This window comes from Aulonocara stuartgranti, assembly GCF_965226115.1.
Source record: "Aulonocara stuartgranti genome assembly, chromosome: 20".
NCBI classification, from domain to species: Eukaryota; Metazoa; Chordata; class Actinopteri; order Cichliformes; family Cichlidae; genus Aulonocara; species Aulonocara stuartgranti.
In genome coordinates, this window is record NC_138956.1 from 10,815,659 (window position 1) to 10,822,954 (window position 7,296).

General features: G+C 41.3%; 1 long non-coding RNA gene across 1 annotated transcript; it reads left to right on the plus strand.

The window, feature by feature from the left end:
• Positions 1-391: 391 nt before the first annotated feature.
• On the plus strand, positions 392-4,347 carry LOC309696911. Its single transcript, XR_014273694.1, has 3 exons — positions 392-673; positions 3,877-4,031; positions 4,306-4,347. It is a non-coding gene; the product is annotated as an uncharacterized lncRNA (long non-coding RNA).
• Positions 4,348-7,296: the final 2,949 nt, after the last annotated feature.

The following is a 7,296-nucleotide window of genomic DNA, read 5'->3' on the forward strand; positions in this document are numbered from 1 at the left end:
TAAATGATCATTTCCATTTTAAGCATTTCCAAATGATCATTTTCCATACTGCCAGTATAAATATACACAGTATGCTGCCATCAATACAATATAGATGTTTTACACACTCCTTTTGTTGTTGACATTTACAGGCTGTGTGCAAAAGGCCACACTCTTCAAATTCATGCCAACTAATATTTTTACGTCCAGTAGGTGTCCTAATAGAGCAAATGAAGCTTCAAGAAGCTTTGCACTGGAGTGAACCAATTGGATGAAAAGCTTCAGTGCTTCATGAAGCTTCATCTACCCATCACTACCAAACACGCACGGGAGGAGGAACAAAATGCACAAAGAAAGATGGCGGAGAGACGCAGACTGAACACCAGGTTACACAGAATTATGCAGACGGACATGGAGTTAAACAGACGACGCAACAGAGAGCACAGGAAAACACAGGGCTTAAATACACGGGGAGTAATCAGGGAATGGGCCACAGGAGGGAGACACAGCTGGGAGAAATTAGGCTAACGAGACAGGGGAGTGGTAAAACTGAACACACTGACATGAAACATGAACTTTCAGAATAAAACAGGACAGAGAACCAGACAGGGCACTGAACTTGACAGGCGGACTCATAAGTAGACACAATAACACCGAGGACAGACAGAGGGAACACAGAAGTGGGAGCAGGCAGGTAAAGAACAGAAACCTAACAAATGGCAAAATCACAGCAGAATACATACTCGGAATGAACAAAAGCATAAGGCAACACAGACTCAGGACCATGACAGACACTTAGTTTTCTGTTTTCTGATGAAGTGGTTCATTTGTGCAGATGATGCCTTAATTTAACGAAAACACAAATCAGACACCAGCTCACAACCTTAAACATGATTATTGTGCTAGCAATTGGGTGTGATCCAGTGATGGATTCATGATTAGCTAACAATGAGGAATGGCAGGGATATTTTTCTTTAGCAAAAGAAACAATAAAACAATGAAAAGACCTCAGGAGACATAAAACTGTTTTACTGGCAAAATATCAAAACTAAAGCCAATAACTTTGCTGATTTTCTCTATCTGTGCAATATTGATTAAGGTTACTGCTCTTTAAGGTAAATATCAAAACTATTACACTGTTTAATCCACACCAATGCATCATATTCTGTAAAATCATATTTTTGTATATGTTGTCCTGTGAGGACATCTGATCTCTGAAAAAACAACTGTTAACAAAGCTGGAAAAACAAACCCACATCTTGATCCTTAAAAAAACATATTAATATGTATCTTAATAACAAAAACAATCACAGCTCAAATAAAAGGCTTCAGCCTACTAATATTAGTTCATAAAATACATTCTCTGCGCCAAAAGTGATGAGTTAAGGTGCCCATGGAGGCAAGGGTGCCACCAGGCATTTGGCCCCGGGGCAGACCCAAGACAGGCTGGAGAGATTATATCTCTCGGCTGGCCTGGGAACGCCTTGGTGTTCATATTTATATTAATATTCTTATTCTTCTATGACAAAAAGTACAAGTGTTCATTTAAGGAAATAAACAGAGCAGTAAGAGATATTTTTCAATTTTTTTTATTTTATTTTTGATTATTTTTGATTTGTTTTTATTTGTAATTTTTGTAGTGCTCCATGCTATGTGAACCCCTCACCTGATGTTTTATGTTTATTAGTTTAGTTTAGATTCTAAACTATCAACCCCAACAATCGAATGATCTCCTTTAATAGCAAGCGCTGGGCAACGGTGGAAAGGAAAAACTCCCTTATAAAAAGGGAGAAACCTTTGACAGAACCAGGCTAAGAAAGGGGCAGCCATCTGTCATGACTGGTTGGGGGGTGAGAGGCAGAGGAAAAGAAAAAAGAGAGCACACGTTAGCTATATGTTGCTCACATTGCCTAAAATGAACAACGTATGGTTTTCTGGACTGTGAAAGAAATGTCTCAAGTCAGTTTTCAGTGACGTGACTGAAGACTTTTCTGGATGGCCGTGCGGATGCTTGTCAGAAACAGTTCATTTCCTTTCTTGGAGAAACGAACTCCGTTGTGTAAAAAAATGGAGTTGTCAAAAAACCTGATGTGCGGATGCTCAATAATCACTCCATCGAAGCGGTCGACAGCCTTTCTAATGCTGGCATTCACAGTCTTCCTGTCCTTATTGATTTCGCCTGGATTTCCATATATCCACACTTGACGCTCATTGATGGATGAATATGCAATTGTCATTGAGGGGAACTCTGTGTGCAATTGCATCAATTCCTTCTCAATGACAGAAGAAAGTTCATAAGCAGAAAAGAGTCCCAAATCATTGCCCCCAGCATGGATTACCAGTATGTCAGGTGGGCTCTGTGTGGATAGCTCCTTATAAAAACAAGGAAGGACTCCCCCCCAGCGCATTCCTCGTTTGCCAAACCACTGGACTTTGGTATTAAGTCCGAAATTTTCTCCGAAAATCTCTTTTGCTTCACCCTTGGCTCGTCTAATGTAACTGGACCCAATGATCCACACGTTTGTTTCTCTCTGGTCTTCTGGGCTCTCTTTCTTTTTCGGTGTGTTTTCACAGGTGTTGGTATCGCTCAAGGCCGTATCGTTTGTTTTCTGACCTGGGAGTCGGATAGTCCTGGACCAGGGACTTTTTTGGATGCTCTGTGTCACTACTGCTTGTTCTGGCCTCTTGTTGTCTTTTGGTGTGTTTTCAGAGGTTTTGGTATCACCCAAGGTCATATCGTTCATTGTTTTAACTAGGTGTTGGATATTCTTTGGCGGAAAACTTTTTCGGATGCTCTGTGTCACTACTGATTGTTCTGGCCTCTTGTTGTCTTTCAGTGTGTTTTCAGAGGTTTTGGTATCACTCAAGGTCATATTGTCCATTTTCTCAACTACGTGTTGGATAGTCCTTGACGAAGAACTTTTCTGGATGCTCTGTGTCACTGCTGCTTGTTCTGGCCTCTTGTTGTATTTTGGAGTGTTTTCAGAGGTTATGGTATCACTCGAGGTCGTAACGTCCATTTTCTCAACTAGTTGTTGGAAAGTCCTTGGCGCATAACTTTTCTGGATGCTCTGTGTCACTGCTGCTTGTTCTGGCCTCTTGTTGTATTTTGGAGTGTTTTCAGAGGTTATGGTATCACTCGAGGTCGTAACGTCCATTTTCTCAACTAGTTGTTGGAAAGTCCTTGGCGCATAACTTTTCTGGATGCTCTGTGTCACTGCTGCTTGTTCTGGCCTCTTGTTGTATTTTGGAGTGTTTTCAGAGGTTATGGTATCACTCGAGGTCGTAACGTTAATTTTCTCAACTACGTGTCGGATATTCCTTGACAAAGAACTTTTCTGGATGCTCTGTGTCACTGCTGCTTGTTCTGGCCTCTTGTTGTATTTTGGAGTGTTTTCAGAGGTTATGGTATCACTCGAGGTCGTAACGTCCATTTTCTCAACTACGTGTTGGATAGTCCTTGACGAAGAACTTTTCTGGATGCTCTGTGTCACTGCTGCTTGTTCTGGCCTCTTGTTGTATTTTGGAGTGTTTTCAGAGGTTATGGTATCACTCGAGGTCGTAACGTCCATTTTCTCAACTAGTTGTTGGAAAGTCCTTGGCGCATAACTTTTCTGGATGCTCTGTGTCACTGCTGCTTGTTCTGGACTCTTGTTGTCTTTTGGTGTGTTTTGAGAGGTTTTGGTATCACTCAAGTTCATATTGTTCTTTTTCTGAACTTGGAGTTGGATAGTCCTTGAAGAAGAACCTTTTTGGATGCTCGGAGTCACTGCTGTTTCTTTTTTCTCAGTGTCTATTCTCATCCTCTTTCTCTCTGGAGAGTAGCTCTCAGAGTTGTTTTTGCTGCCTTTTGAAATCTGACTGTATCGTCTTTTCAACACAGTTTTTTCTTCACAGATTCGTCTCTTTTTCCTTGGTGGAGAGCAGCTGTCGGGACTTCTGCAATTCTGTGCAGCATAATCCGGGCCTCGCTTCCTCTTGAGTGGAAGCTGGAAATGTGTTTCTTCAGAATTTGGCTCTGGATTTTGGTGGTCCATTGTAGTAAAGCCAGCGTAAGCTTGTTGACTTTTGCCGTGTTTACTCTGAGACATGTTAGAGTGTTGATGAAGTGACTGTGTTAAAGGTTCAACTGTTTTAAAATGTTTCTCAGGTTTACCTTTGAATGCTGCAATCTTGAGTGTTGCAAATAAACTGACTGAAAGTTTGGGATTCTTACCCCTACTTATAGATTCACTACTATGACATCATAATGATGTCATAACAAAATGTAACAGTAACATTCTTTTTTCTTCTTCTTTCTTTTAAATTTGGTGTTATTGTCTATAGGGCTTTGGAACGTGATGTCACGGGAGGGGGCGTGGCCTCCGGGCACCATTCGTGCAGGCCAAACAAAGGTACGGTGGCCCTGAGAGGCCAAACGGACTGCAACTTCAGAAAACACTTGCAAAAAGAAAAATGCTGCAAAAAAGAAAAACACTTGCAAAAAGAAAAATGCTGCAAAAAGAAAAACGCTGCAAAAGCACACACAACACAACGGAAATAGGAAAAAAATACAACAGAAATGTTTCTGGGGAGACAATAACCGGACGCACCAGTTGCACGAACCAAAACATGCTAACAAGTGCACTGGGACTGGGAGACACTTCAAAGAAGTGGAGTGGCCAAAGAGTAAACTTTCAAAAGTAAGTTCTGAATAATATGTCACTTATTTATGTGCTAATGTTTAATAATGAGGAACATTAGAACATTACTGTTGGCCACATGCCGGCAAAGTTATGTGACATTAGCGATGTTTGTACTTTCAGCATTTACTTTGTTTTAAAGCCTTTACTTTATACGCCAGATAGTCGACCTTAATCTTACAGAGAATCTGATGATTTTGTGGATAATTAAAGTCAGTCATATATCCACAAACACAACAGGCTGAAAGTCAGTGATGCTGCTCGGTTTGCAGTCCTGAATATTACGGAAGAAGCAGGATTCACTGCACTGTTAATGTTTTGCAAGTGTTTTCTGAAGTTGCAGTCCGTTTGGCCTCTCAGGGCCACCGTAGCTTCCCGATGGTTAGGGAAAAATGCAGTGGCATGGCAGGATGCTGTAAACGGACCAAATTTCAGTCAAGAGAACAACTGAGATAATCCATCCACATACAGGTTAGTCATTAATGTGCTGCTGCATTGCCTGGGCTGTAGTTACATGGTAAGGTTTTAAAAACTGAGCTTTAAAATGAATAGTTGTAATAAAAACTGAGAGAGGCCGACAGTGATCACTTACTTTTTGTAAGGGGCTTGTTGAGATTAAATAGAACAAGTTACAAAGCATTAAAACATGTTAAAAACACAACAGCCTTATTAAACGCAGAGTAGTTTGGGCCCAGAAGTAGGATTGATCACGTCATCACTTAAAGACCGGATAGACACATGGTGGAGTTACTTTGTTGTGTTTGTGTGTGTTTTTAAGTAGTTTTAAACTTTGTGATCCACAACAGGTAACAGTAAAAGATGAACATTTTTAAGCATAATGCTGTTACCAAACTACATTAATGGCCCAAAAACAGACCATAGAAAAAACCGTGGCTATGTGAAAAAAAATGATGACAACTAGTCCTAATTCAGGCTAATTGTTTTTTTGTTTTGTTTTTTTCCCGACATCCCTCCACACACACAGGCTGTGCTGGCTCACAGAAAGAGTGGGTCATCAACATTATCAGGCAGCTGGTGTTCATAGCAAGCCTCACCAGACAGCTTCAGTCCATATCGGATGTACAGGATGGAGTTAAGGCTCTGCAAGGACATCTGATTTGTAAGTTTGCTTTTTACCACACTCATCTGGGCCAAGAGTAGAGGAAACTGCCTTATCTTCTGCAGCTGGAATTCAAAACAAGTATTTGAACTCGGACACGGCCTGCAGATTAGACTGGGTTTGTTTGGTTTTTCTTTTTCGTGCTTTTCCCACTTTTCTAGCTTGTTGTGCCCTTTTTCTTTCAGGATCTGCAGTTTCCTCCCTGTCCAGTAGAGGCCTCTCTCAGAGAAAGAACAGCTTGGGGATGCAGATGATGACGATTGGAGATCAGACACACCGCCCCCACCTCTCCTTATCCATGCTTAGGTCAGAAGTGGAATGCTCTTTTGCTGTTTGTTAGTTACGGATGGAGTAACACTAACTAAGGAAATACACACAACACAGTGATTGTGAATAAGTCACTCCAAGTGTGAAAAGGTGATAGTCAGAGTGAGACTACACATGAATTATTCAGGAAATGCACACTCAGTGAGAGAATAACTATAATTCAGTGTCACTAGGGGATATAACTTGAAGATGATGTGTCTTCATTTCTGATTCATTTTGAACAGTGATGAATGTGGAAGTAAATGAGCGCGAGCTGATCAAAACGGGCGAGCTGTTTTTACATATTTCTGCAGCCTGGATGCCGTGGGCTTTGTCCAGGAGTAAAAGATGACATCGCCCATTTCGGATCTTATATATAGTTATACCTTGGTGTTTTGTAGCATCACCTGACAAACTTTTACTTTCCTGATGTTTAGACTTTCTGATCCCTCCACAGACTCTGCTTTGTCTTTCTACAAAGAGTTGACGACATTAAATACAGATGTTTTAACAGTGCTTGAATGTTTTATTTTGTTTACTCTAGCCTCCAACTCAAACTTTGGTTGCTCCTATGCCCACGTCACTTCCTCCACCAATCAGAATGAGGGTCCGGGTTCAGGAAGACGTCTTCCTGATCCCAGTTCCACAAAGGTCGGTGAAAAGTTTTAAGTTTGAGCAGTACATAAAAATAAATCCCAATCTGATTGGTATAGTGTTTTTTTGTTGTTGTTGTTGTTGTTGTTTTTAATTTCTGTTTAATCGCCGGTCATTGCTCTGCATCCCAGTGAGGCCAACTCCTGCTCTGTGTCGTGGCTGTGTGAGCAGGCAGCTCAGCGTTACTACCAGAAATGTGGCCTCCTGCCTCGTCTCTCTCTGCAGAAAGAAGGCGCTCTGCTCTCCCCGCAGGACCAGCTACTGGCCGTCCTGCACACAAATGAAGAGGTGAGGTGACACTGAGGAGAGCCAGAAGTGACCATACTTGGACCACAGACAATTTAAAAGATGCTGAAGACTACCATGATTGGTTGATGAAGTCTGATCACGAGTGTTTAAGACAAATGTTGTCACCGTTGCTATCTTGGATTTAAAAAAAACAAAACAACCCACAGTGACAAGAGGACGGCTATGACTGTGAAACAGCTTGCATGTCAGCCAGTGAGCATACTCCTTTTCTTAGGCAAAGTATGGCCCAAATTCATAAAATAGACT